Below are 12,686 nucleotides of genomic sequence, written 5' to 3'. Positions count from 1 at the left end.
GCTTCGCCCTACTGAATTACTAACATCTTGAGTCTTATCTCTAGATGTTATTACTAACTCTGTCTTATCCTGCTTCACCTTCAGTGCCTGGCCTGGTGCCAGGGACCTGAGAGGGTTTGCTGAGTGAGTGAATAATGAATGAGTGAATGAGTGAATGAATGAGCGAGTAAGTGAATGAGCAAGCAGCTACCAGTGGGGATAGTTTGCACTCCGCTCTGGGCTGCCTGATGCAAACCCCGGGAAATTCCTGCCCTGCTCCCAGCGGCCCCACTCCCCTCTCCCAACTGCATAGTTCGAGCAGGGCAAAGGCGGCCTGGGTGTGCGTGTTGGCAGATCGGTGCATTAGCTCCTGCCAGCCTCAGATCCCTAGGGGAGGACCGTTTGTGAGTGTGGCCGGTGGCGGATCGCTGTGGTCCCACCCGCCAGCCCTGGGTCGAGTCCCATACAGGCTGCCTGCTGCCCGGGTCGCAGATAGCAGGCCCGGATGGCAGCGGGTCAGGCGGGATAGTGCTGTCCCGCCCTGCCTGCAGTATGCAAATTAGCCACCATCTTTGTTAGCGGTTAACCGCCATCTTGGTTGGCAGTTAATTTGTATATTGTCCTGATTAGCCAATGGGAAGCATATCAGAGATATGGTTAATTACCCTATTTGTCTTTTATTAGATAGGATTACACTTTGATTGGTTGAACGGATGACCAGACACTTAGCATATTAGGCTTTTATTATGTAGGGTAACTGACCTATAACATGTAAATTTAAAGTGTGCAAAGTGATGATTGTGCAGTCGTTTACCACAATAAGGTTAGTCAACACACCCATCACTTCACATAACTACTTTTTTTTTTTTTTTTTTGCTGGGACAAGGAGTGTTGAGAATATTTATGATCTACTCTTTTAGCAACTTTCCAGTACACAGTACAATATTGTTACATATACTCACCACACTGTATATTAGATCCTTAGAACTTAATCATCTTATCACTGGAAGTTTGTACTCTCGGAACAACATATCATTGCTTTTCAATTTATACAATACCCCTTTGAATTTGAAATTAATACCGAATTGTCTTAAGTTAGTGAATTTATTAGATTTTGATGGACATAGTTTTGAAATTGATATACTTTTTTAAGAATGCCAAACTTGATAAGCTCATATTGCATCACAAATAAATAAATAATTAAATAATTAAATAATTAAATAAATAAAAAGCTGTTCTTGGGAGAAAAAAAGAAAGAAAGCCAAACAGAGTTTGTTTTACTGCATGATGTTTGCATAAGAAAAAATATTATTGAAAACTGTAAAACAACATACAATCATCAATAACCTAATTATTACTGTATACTTAAGGTAGGTAAGCATATAATCTCAAATTTAAAAACTATTTCCAAAAAAGTAGCATGAGCTTTTAAATGGCTTATATTCATAGACTTAAAAAATTTATATTTTTATTGATTTCAGAGAGGGAGAGAGAGAGAGAGAGAGAGAGAGAGAAAGAAAGAGAGACATCAATAATGAGAGAGAATAATTGATTGGCTGCCTCCTGCACGCCTCCTACTGGGGACTGAGTCTGCAACCCGGGCATGTACCCTTGACTGGAATCGAAACTGTGACCCTTCAGTCCACAGGCCAGCGCTCTACTGAGCCAGACCAGTTAGGGCTATATTTGTAGTTTTATCTTATTAAAAAGTGCTTCCAATCTACTGCTGGAAAGTTGCTCTTTATAATGGTGCTGGTGGTTATAACATTATAAAGTAAAAAACTAATTATTTTTATGGAATTAGAATGCTAACATTGTGATATTCAAACTTTAATTAGTTTTGAATTCTCACTCAGATTAAGTTGATATAATATAATCTAAAAGATCTGTTTTATAACCAACGAAAGTCGATTGAATTGTAGTTGTGCATGTTGAATAGTCAAATATCTGAGTGGTGAGGCGGGAATGGTGAGGCCCAGGACCCGCTCTGGTTGGGGTCAGTGTTCTGGGCCATGCGGCAGAAGCCTTCTCGGGAACATTGCCTTTTGAGCACAGTGCACAGGAAAACCGAAGGGTTGACATTTCATTTTTCAGAGATACATACACTGCCCTTTCCTGTTGTCTGACAATATCAACCAAACATCTCTCGTGACCGCTCCTCACCGATGCTTCAGGTCTGTAGCTCGTATTCCCACATTAAAAGTGTTTGCGTCTGTTATTAGTGAGTCACGCTCTTCTGAGTCTAACGGCCTTTCGTAATCTGCACAATCTACCAGAAATACAATGCCACCGAGAGCAGGAAGGCAGTTTTTCTACACTCCCCGAGCTTGGTGTGTTCACCCAGCCCAAGTTGTAAAGGTCATGCTAGAACTGGGAGTTCCTCTGAAGTGGACGCACTATTGGGACATGCCCAAGTCTGTCATGTGCTAGTATGTGTAGCAATGGTAAACATGTTTGGGTTTAAACAACTTGGGTATGTAAGTCTACTTTTCCAACTTTGAATTTTTAGAAATCTAAGACAGTTCAAGTGTTTTGATGTAAATTCAGCATCTGAACTGGGATGTGCTGTAAGTGTAAGATACGCACGACTATTAAAAATGTAGTACAAAAACAGCAAAATATGTCTATATGGATTACATCTTGAAATGTTAATATTCTGGGTATATTGAGTTAAATAAAATATACGACAATTTCACTGCTTTTTACTGTTTAAGTAATATGGTTACTAGAAAATTTCAAGTTACATATATGGCTCACATTATAATTCCATTGTACAGCATGAGTCTAAGGATCTTGACAGAGTCTAGAACCCACCTTTTCATACCTACATGGGTATGACCAGAGCCGGAGCAGACAAATTTAAAGCTTCCCTGTTCTACTGGATTGTCAGCTCAAAAGTGGGGTGCAGTATTGTGCTGGTACATGTTTAACACTTGCTCTGGGGTAAAAAGCTCTATTTTGTAGTATTAATCCAATTTCTGTGGTATAAATACTCCTACCGTGGACCATTTCAACTCACGCACTTGACATTACTGGGAGCTGGGAAGAAATACTGATAAGGCCCTCACCAGTAGGTGGCAGCCAGCTTTGGTCCCACTAGTCGGGACTATCCTTTTTCATTGTTTCTGCAGGATCTTGTACAAGATCAGCAAGGGGTACGTCCATTTTAAGTATTTGTTCAGTGAATGGATGTTTCTGACACCTACACATCTATAGTTTCAGTTTTTTCCTAATCCTCTAACCTAGTGGTCGGCAAACTCATTAGTCAACAGAGCCAAATATCAACAGTACAATGATTGAAATTTCTTTTGAGAGCCAAATTTTTTAAACTTAAACTATACAGGCAGGTACATTCAACTTTAAATTCAACTTTAAATTCACGGTTTTTGTCTTCTGGGTTTTTTGCTTCTTCTTTGTAGCCATCTCAAACAGGGCACCTAAAAAATGTTTCATTTTATAATAATAAAGCCACCAACACAAAAGAATTACAATTCTTAAATTGATGACAAAAATACCTGTAGGATTTGCAGCTGGTATCCTAAGATTTGAGGCTATCCTAAGAATTTTCATTGTGGATGCATTTAACAGCATGAGGTGAAACTCATAACTAGTATGTCTTACTCCTTTTTTGGCTTACTACTTGGAATGTTTTGATTTTTATTATGTCATTGTAGTAAATACCTACTTAGCCACATTCAAATTTTTCCCCCCACACATCAGAACAGGAATGATTGCGCAAAGCTGAAGCATTCCTAACCTTAAAAGCTGAAGCATTCCTAACCTTAGCAGATGAGGGCAATTTTCAAAACTCCCTCACAAAACCGGGTACCTCAAGGAATCGCAGTTTCTAAGTCAATATGCTGCACTTTAATTTGTAGAAATGAATGCTTAAATTTTAAGAGAAAATGTTTCTCGATATCTCCAAAAAACAAATATGTTGACTTTTCCCTTTCCAAATTCCTGTTCTTTTATACTTGGTTTCTCAAGTATAAAAATGGGATAGCATAAAGTCAGGTAGATCTATTCAATTGTTGTATAAAATTCTACAGACCATTTTGGAAAAGTCCAGTGCGTGAGCCAGAATTTTTTTTTCTTTAACAATTCCTTTTGCCACAAGTTAGATTAAATTATTATTTTTCTAAATTGACCTGCAGACTAAAATAAAAGGAAATTATATAAAATGAAATAGTAAGAATTTGGTTTGTTTATTTCCTGATCTTTATTAATTTAGAAGGTAAATTAATACTACCATCAAAACACATAAAAATCTTTTTTTCCAATATATTTGCCAGACATCCAGAGGAATATCTCTTATTTATTATAAGGTTGTTTTTTTTCACAGTACCTGATATGAGAACACAGTTGAGTAAAATATGTAAAAATGTTCTCTGTAAACTCATTTTATCAGCACCAAATCTGACATTTATTCTCATTTTAATAATATACTTCTAGAGAAATCAGAGTTCTTATTGGTAGTTGTAAATGACTTTTCAAATGAGTCTAAGAGATAATCTGTTCTTGAATATTCACTGCCGGTCGCTTGTGGCATAATGAAGCAGTTGCCTGAGGCTTAGTAATTTCTGAGAAAGTCTCAGCCTCTTTATATGGGATTTTCCCGTCCCTTTATTATCTCTTTTGGATCTTGAATTAGGCAAATATAAGGCCTGTCCTCCATGTCCACCAACATTTTCATTTTTTAATTTCTTCATCTCTCTTTGCTGCAACCCAGTAGTTTCTATAGGTTGTCTATCAAATTCACCAATTATATCTTCATTAGTAGTTTAATTATTTCATTAAGGTTTTAATTTCATTTAGGTTTCAATTTCACTGATTATTTTTCAGTTTTTAAACGTTCCATTTTATTTTCTTAAAAATCTGTGTGCTCGTTTTTTTTAAAAAATCCTCAGCTGAGGATAATTTTTCCATTGATTTTCTAGAGAGAGTGAAAGTGATGGAGGGAGAGGAGAGAGAGAGAGAGAAAGAGATCTATGTGAGAGACACATCAATTGGTTGCCTCCCCCATGCACCTGGACCAGGATCGGGGAATGAATCTGCAACCCAGGTATGAGTTCTTGACCAGAATTGAACCCGAAACCCTTTGGTCAACGGGCCAGTGCTCTACACTGAGCCACACCAGCCAGGGCTGCATGCTCATTTTTAATAACCTCTTGCTCCTTACCCATGTTTCCAATTCCCTCTTTTATTTCTGTGTAAACATGTTAGATGTACTTCATGTTTATTTGGTGATTCTAATATGTCCTGTGAGTTTTATATGTAAGCTCATATTTATTGAAGCTCTATCAATAGGTTTGGGAGACCCAGTTTGAGGCTACATTCTTCCAGAGAGAATTTGAATTTGCTTTATCAGGGAACTTATTTTTATAGCTGTACTAGAGGCCTGATGCACAAAATTCTTGCAAGAGTAGGCCTTCCTTCCCCCAGCTGCTGACACCGGCTTCCCTCACAGCCCCGGCTTCGTCCAGAAGGTTGTCCGGAAGGATGTCCAGTCTAATTAACATATTACCCTTTTATTATTATAGATAACATTTCATAGTCTAAACATGTAATATATTCAATTACTTCGCTATTGACAGAGACATTGGGAGGGGGCAGAAAGGGATTGTGTATTTCCTATTATTGTATGAATTATACTCAGAGTGTGTTTTTTTCAGCTGTACCGATGGGTTGCTGGGAAGCATTGACACAATTCAGCTTGCTGTTCGGGATTTATGGTGTAAGCAAGAACTAACTTGGCCTGAGAAGCACCACTGCTAAACCAACTGTAATAATCAGCCATTCTGAAATTCATTTTAAAGAACTGCCATATCTTCATAGAAGATGGTACCAACCTCTCACATTAAGAACTAAATTTACTGCCAAAACCAGTTTGGCTCAGTGGATAGAGCGTCGGCCTGTGGACTGAGGGGTCCCGGGTTCGGTTCTGGTCAGGGGCATGTACCTGGGTTGCGGGCACATCCCCAGTGGGAAATGTGCAGGAGGCAGCTGATCGATGTTTCTGGCTCTCTATCTCTCTCCCTTCCTCTCTGTAAAAAATAAAATAAAATCAATAAAATATATTTTTTTAAAAAAGAACTAAATTTACTGACTCAGTCTATGTCTCAGACACTTTCCAAGTACCTCACAGGTATCATCTCATTTAATTCTCACAACACTCTTCAGAGGCGTGCACCATTATTACCCCCATGTTGCAGCTGAAGTGCAGACCGATGCCCAACGGGTCACTTGCTCCAGTCGCCACTGTATTAGCCTCTCCAGGAGCAGACACTAGCGCAGGGATACAGAGACGCATGATCAATGGAGAGGGTACGGCTGGCTCAGCAGCAAGGCCTGTAGCCAGAGGAGGCAGCAGTGCACAGCAGGGGGAACGAGCTGCACACGGAAGAGTCCAGTCTTAGCCTGATCTGCGGGAGCACTGGTTCTCAACCTTGGCTGCACATTAGAATCACCTGGGAATCTTTTTAAAATCCTGATTTCTGGGCCTCATCCTCCGGAAATTCTGTTTCTTTGTTATGGGGTGGGGCCACAACATTAGTCAAAAAGAAACAGAATTTCCGGAGGATGAGGCCCAGAAATCAGAATTTTAAAAAGATTCCCAGGTGATTCTAATGTGCAGCCAAGGTTGAGAGCCACTGTGCCGGAGGAAGGGCGGGGAATTGCAATGGCAACAGCTGTGGAAGGGGCCTCGGCCTCACGTCCACCAAGGGTAATTCTCCAGAGTGGGTCCCGAGTGTAATCTGTTAGCAGCTCTAAACCGTCTGAGATTTGAGTGTACAGGGCGGCCAGGGGGATCTGGGCCAGTACCATCAGTGTCTGCTGCAGTCACAGAGGGAGGAAGGGGGAGAGGGGTTCAAAGCCAGATCGCCTGGTTCCAGAGTCACCCTGCTGCGGCAGCAGGCCTGCCTCGAACTCTCTCACTGCTGCCCTCAAACACCGCAAACACCGGCTACCAGGAAACCCCTGAATCTCCAAAGCACCGCACCCAGTTTTGTAGAGAGAGCAGATCTTTCTATCTGGAGAAAATTTTGGACCCATTTAATCCAGAGGTTGCAATATCAATTCCACAAGAACTCTCATTTCCAGTGCTCCCAATGCAGAGAGGCCTATTCAATGCACTTTTGCACGTGCCCAGGGCCAGACCCAGGGTGCACAGCCCGGGAGTGAGCGCCTCCTTAAATTCTGTGCCCTACGTGCTCCTGGGAGAGGGGCCCTGATCCTACACCCTCCCTTCAGACACCAGGGAGTCTGCTTGGTGAGAAGTATTCCTGGTATTTCTCTCTCTCTTTCTATACCTTATCAGTGGGGAACTGGTAGAAGGAGGGACGTCGGCATCTGGAATGAATGACTTCAGCTTTTAAAGCTTCTGGTCTTAGGAATGCACTCAAACCTACACAGGCACGGAGTGAGCAATGGAAGGCTGGGAAGCTTTGAGAGTGGAAAAACGGGTCATCACTGGAGTCCTCCTGTATGTAAACCACTCTGTGGATCTCTCTCTCTCACTCTCACTCTCTCTCTCTCTCTCTCTCTCTCAAGTTCTTTTAGTTATTTTCCCTCTTTTTATTGAATTTATTAGGGTGACACTGGTTAACAAAATTATACAGGTTTCAGGTGCACGATTCTACAACACATCATCTGTACACTGTACTGTGTGTTCCTTGCCCCAAGTCTCAGTCCATCACCATTTATCCCTCTATACCAGTGGTTCTCAACCTTCATAATGCCTCGACCCTTTAATACAGTTCCTCATGTTGTGGTGACCCCCAACCATAAAATTATTTTCGTTGCTACTTCATAACTGTAATTTTGCTACTGTAATGAATCATAATGTAAATATCTGATATGCAGGATGTATTTTCATTGTTACAAATTGAACATGATTAAAGCATAGTGATTAATCACAAAACAATATGTAATTATATATGTGTTTTCCGATGGTCTTAGGCGACCCCTGTGAAAGGGTCATTCGACCCCCAAAGGGGTCGTGACCCACAGGTTGAGAACCGCTGCTCTATACCCTCCTCCACCTCTCTTTACCCACTTCCCCCAGCAATCACCCCACTATTGTCCATAAGTTGTTTTTCTTTTTGCTTAATCCCTCCCCCAACCCAGTTCCTACACACACACACACACACACACCTCCTTAGGCTGTCAGTCTGCTCTCTATGAGTCTGTCACTATTTCTTAGTTCATTTTATTCATTAGATTCCTCCTAGGAGTGAAATCATATGGTACTTGTCTTTCTCTGACTGGCTTATTTCACTTAGCAAAATGCTCTCCAGGTCTATTCATGCCTTCGTCAAAGGTAAGCTTTCCTTTCTTTCTTTTTTTTTAAAGTTTTTGTTGATTTTAGAGAGATGAAGAGAGAGAGAGAGAGAGAGAGAGAGAAATATCAATGTGAGAGAGAAACATCGATCAGCTGCCTCCCATACACACCCCAACTAGGGATCAAGCCTGCACACTGGGCATGTGCCCTGACCAGAAATCAAACTGGTGACCCCTCAGTGCATTAGACAATGCCAAGTAGTATTTCATTGTGTAAATGCACCACAGCTATTTTATCCACCTATCTACTGATGGACACTCGGGCTGCTTCCAAATCATCACTATTGTAAATAACGCTGCAGTGAACACAGGGGTGCATATATTCTTTAGAATTAGTGTTTTGGGTTTCTTCTGATATATTCCCAGGAGTGAAATAGTTGGGTTATTGGGTAGTTCCATTTTTAATCTTTTGAGGTTACTCCATACTGGTTTCCATAGTGGCTGCACCAGTCTGCATTCCCACCCACAGTGCAAGAGAGTTCCAGTTTCTCTACATCCTCAACAATACTTGTTTTTTGATTTATTGATGATAATAATCCTGACAGGTACGAGGGGAAACCTCATTGTGGTTTAACTTTGCATCTCTCTGATGATTAATGTTGTTGAGCATCTTTTCATGTGCCTATTGGCCATCTGTATGTCCTCCTTGGAGAGGTGTCTGTTCAGGTCCTTTGCTCTTTTTTAATTGGATTGTTTGTTTGTTTTTGGTGTTGAGTTTTATAAATTCTTTATACATTTTGTATATTAACCCCTTACAGATTTATCAGTGAATATGTTCTCCCATTCAGTGGGTTGTCTTTTCATTTTGTCAATGGTTTCTTTTGCTGTGCAAAAACTTTTTAGTTTGATGCAGTCCCATTTGTTTATTTTTTCTTTTGTTTCCCTTGCCTAAGGTGATAAGTCAAAAAATTATTGCTATGAGAAATGTCCGAGATTTTACTGCCTATGTTTTATTCTAGGATTTTTATGGTTTCAAGTCTAACTTTTAAGTCTTTAATGCATTTTCAGTTTGTTCTTGTGTAGGGTGTAAGAAGGTGGTCTAGTTTCATTCTTTTACATGTATCTGTCCAATAGTCCCAATACCACTTATTGAATAGATTATCTTTATCCCATTGTATGTTTTTGCCTCCTTTGACGAATATTAATTGACCTTAAAGGTGTGGGTTTATTTCTGGGGTCTTCATTATGTTCCATTGGCTATCTGTCTGTTTTTTATTTTTATTTCTTTAATTTTTTTAAAAAATATATTTTATTGATTTTTTACAGAGAGGAAGGGAGACGGATAGAGAGCTAGAAACATCGATGAGTGAGAAGCATCGATCAGCTGCCTCCTGCACACCCCCTACTGGGGATGTGCCCGCAACCAAGATATATGCCCTTGACCGGAATCGAACCTGGGACCCTTCAGTCACCAGGCCGACGCCCTATCCAGAGAGCCAAACTGGCAGGGCTGTTTTTTATTTTTAATAATATCATGCTGTTTTGATTACTATGGCCTTGTAGTATAGTTTGATATCAGGTACCCTGTGATTTCTCCATCATTTTTGTTCTTCTGTCTTAAGATCACTGTTGCTATGCATGGTGCTTTCCGTATACATTTTTGGAATATTTGTTTTAGTTCTATGAAATACACCATTGGTATATACTTTTATTTTATTTTTTTAAATATGTATTTTTTATTGATTTCAGAGAGGAATGGAGAGGGATAGATAGCAACATTAATGATGAGAGCGAATCACTGATCAGCTACCTCCTGCATGCTCTCCCTGGGGATTGGGCCTGCAATCTGAGCATATGCCCTGACGGGGACTTGAACCGTGACCTCCTGATTCATAGGTCAACACTCAACCACTGAGCCATGCTAGCCAGGCCGCCATTGGTATTTTGATAGGAATTGCATTGAATCTATAAATTGCTTTGGATGGTCCCAGGCACTTGGGCTCAAACATATGGTTCTGATCCAAGACATCGTAGGTGAGGAAATCCACAAAGGTGAGCTTCTCCCCTGCAAACCACGAGAATTTCCCCAGGAACAGGGAGAACTGTTTCAGTTGTCCAGGGAGCTGTTCCAAGTACTGGGGCTTCAGCTTTTCATGGTCCGAGTTGTAGCAGATTCGAACCAGTTGCATGCGGAAGTCCATGATCTGGTTCTCCATGATGTCCACGCGGTTCTTTTCTTCTTCAGTATCCCCACACATGTTGTGCTTGCGTGCGATGTAGCGCAAGATGGCGTTGCTCTGGGTGATCTTGTTCTTGCCGTCCATGAGGTAGGGCAGGTTGGGAAAGTCCAGGTCCAGCTTGAATTTCACGTCCAGCCATTGGCTTTTATCAAAGTCAGGAGCTCCCCCGCAGGTGTACCGTTTCTCCTCGTAGCGGGTGCCGGTGAACTCCAGGAGCAGGCGGATGGCGTGCGCCAGCCCGCGGATATCCCAGTACCCGAGGACCATGGACTCAGAGCACGACATGGTGATGTCCTTTCCGTGCCTTTCCGAGGGACGGTATGGACAATTTAATTACGTTAATTCTTTCCTTCCATAAGTACAATATATGCTTCCACTTATTTGTATCTTCTTCAATTTCCTTTTTCAGTGTCTTATAATTTTGTTAGTATAGGTTTTTTTACATCCTTGGTTAAATTTATTCCTAGGTATTTTATTTTATTTACAGTATTGGCATAAGGATAGACAAATAGATTCCAAAAACAGTATTGAGTCCAAAAAGGAACTTCCAGAAATAAGTTCAATTGATTTTTTAAAAATATGTTCTTATTGATTTTTAGAGAAAGAGGAAGGGAGAAGGAGAGAGAAACATTGATGTGAGAGATAAATAGCAATCAGGCCCTAGCTGCCAGTGGATAGAGCGTCAGCCTGCAGACTGAAGGGTCCTGGGTTTTGATTCCAGTCAAGGGCACATGCCTGGGTTGTGGGCTCGATTCCCAGTAGGGGGCTTGCAGGAGCCAGCCAATCAATGATTCTATCTCATCATTGATGTTTCTATCTCTCTCCCCCTTTCCCTTCCTCTCTAAAATCAATAAAAAATTATTAAAAAATATAAATAGCAATCAGTTGATCATTTGTCTTCTATATGTACCCTGCCTGGGGATTGAACCCCAAACCTGGGCATGTGCCCTGACCATGAATCAAATTGGCAGCTCTTCAGTGCATGAGATGATGCTCAACCAACTGAGCCAATTGATTTTTGACCAAAACACTAAAGCAATTCAATGGGGAACTGGGACTTTTCAATGTATTATGGTGGAATATAATATTTAGAGGGGAAAAAATGAAACTTGATCCTCGATTCACACCCTATGCAAAATTAATTTGAGATAAACCATAGTCTTTTTTAAAAAAATATATTTTATTGATTTTTTACAGAGAGGAAGGGAGAGAGATAGAGAGTTAGAAACACCGATGAGAGAGAAACATCAATCAGCTGCCTCCTGCACATCTCCTATTGGGGATGTGCCCGCAACCCAGGTACATGCCCTTGGCCGGAATCGAACCCGGGACCTTTCAGTCCGCAGGCCGACGCTCTATCCACTGAGCCAAACCGGTTTTGGTAAGATAAACCATAGTCTTAAGTGTAAAAGCTAATACCACAAAGCTTCTAAAAGAAAAAGTAGAAGAAAAGATTTATGATACTGGAGTAGGTAATGATTTCTTAAATAGCATATAAGATGCAGTATACATTGCCGAAGTCTTTTGTAGCAAAGGTTCAGGAATCTGGAGAAGGGGCTGACGCATAAATGGATACATTAGAGTCCAGTGGTCGGCAATCTCATTAGTCAACAGAGCCAAATATCAACAGTACAACAATTGAAATTTCTTTTGAGAGCCAAATTTTTTAAACTTAAACTATATAGGTAGGTACATTGTTAATAACTTAATTAAGGTACTCCTAAGGCTTAGGAAGGGCCACACTCAAGGGGCCAAAGAACCGCATGTGGCTCGCGAGCCACAGTTTGCAGACCACTGCACTAGACAATTAATTTAGAAGGCATTGGGAGAGCCAGATGGATACCTACTCTCTAGTGGAGTGGTTCTCCAAATGTCCAGACCCATGGCTTTTTATTTACACACTAGAGGCACGGTGCACAAAAATTTGTGCACTCGGGGGTGGGGGGTCCCTCAACCCAGCCTGTGCCCTCTTGCAGTCTGGGATCCCTCGAGGGATGACCACCTGCTGGCTTAGGCCTGCTCCCCAGGGGATTGGGCCTAAGCTAGCAATCAGACATCTCTCTGGCAGCCCTCGGGAGATGTCCATTTGCCAGTGGGCAGCAGGCCTAAGCTGAGGTTGGACATCCTTAGCGCTGCTAAGGAGGCAGGAGAGGCTCCCACCACCACTGCTGTACTGGCAGCCATCCA

At 41.3% G+C, this 12,686-nt stretch overlaps 1 pseudogene; it reads right to left on the bottom strand.

Moving 5' to 3' along the window:
* Positions 1 to 10,806, bottom strand: part of LOC102754485 — a 50,513-nt pseudogene extending 39,707 nt beyond the window's left edge.
* Positions 10,807 to 12,686: the final 1,880 nt, after the last annotated feature.

This window comes from Myotis davidii, unplaced genomic scaffold (genome assembly GCF_000327345.1).
Source record: "Myotis davidii unplaced genomic scaffold, ASM32734v1 scaffold8, whole genome shotgun sequence".
NCBI lineage: Eukaryota > Metazoa > Chordata > Mammalia > Chiroptera > Vespertilionidae > Myotis > Myotis davidii.
The sequence above is the reverse complement of the archived record's forward strand: the minus strand, read 5'-3'. Positions and strand labels throughout refer to the sequence as shown.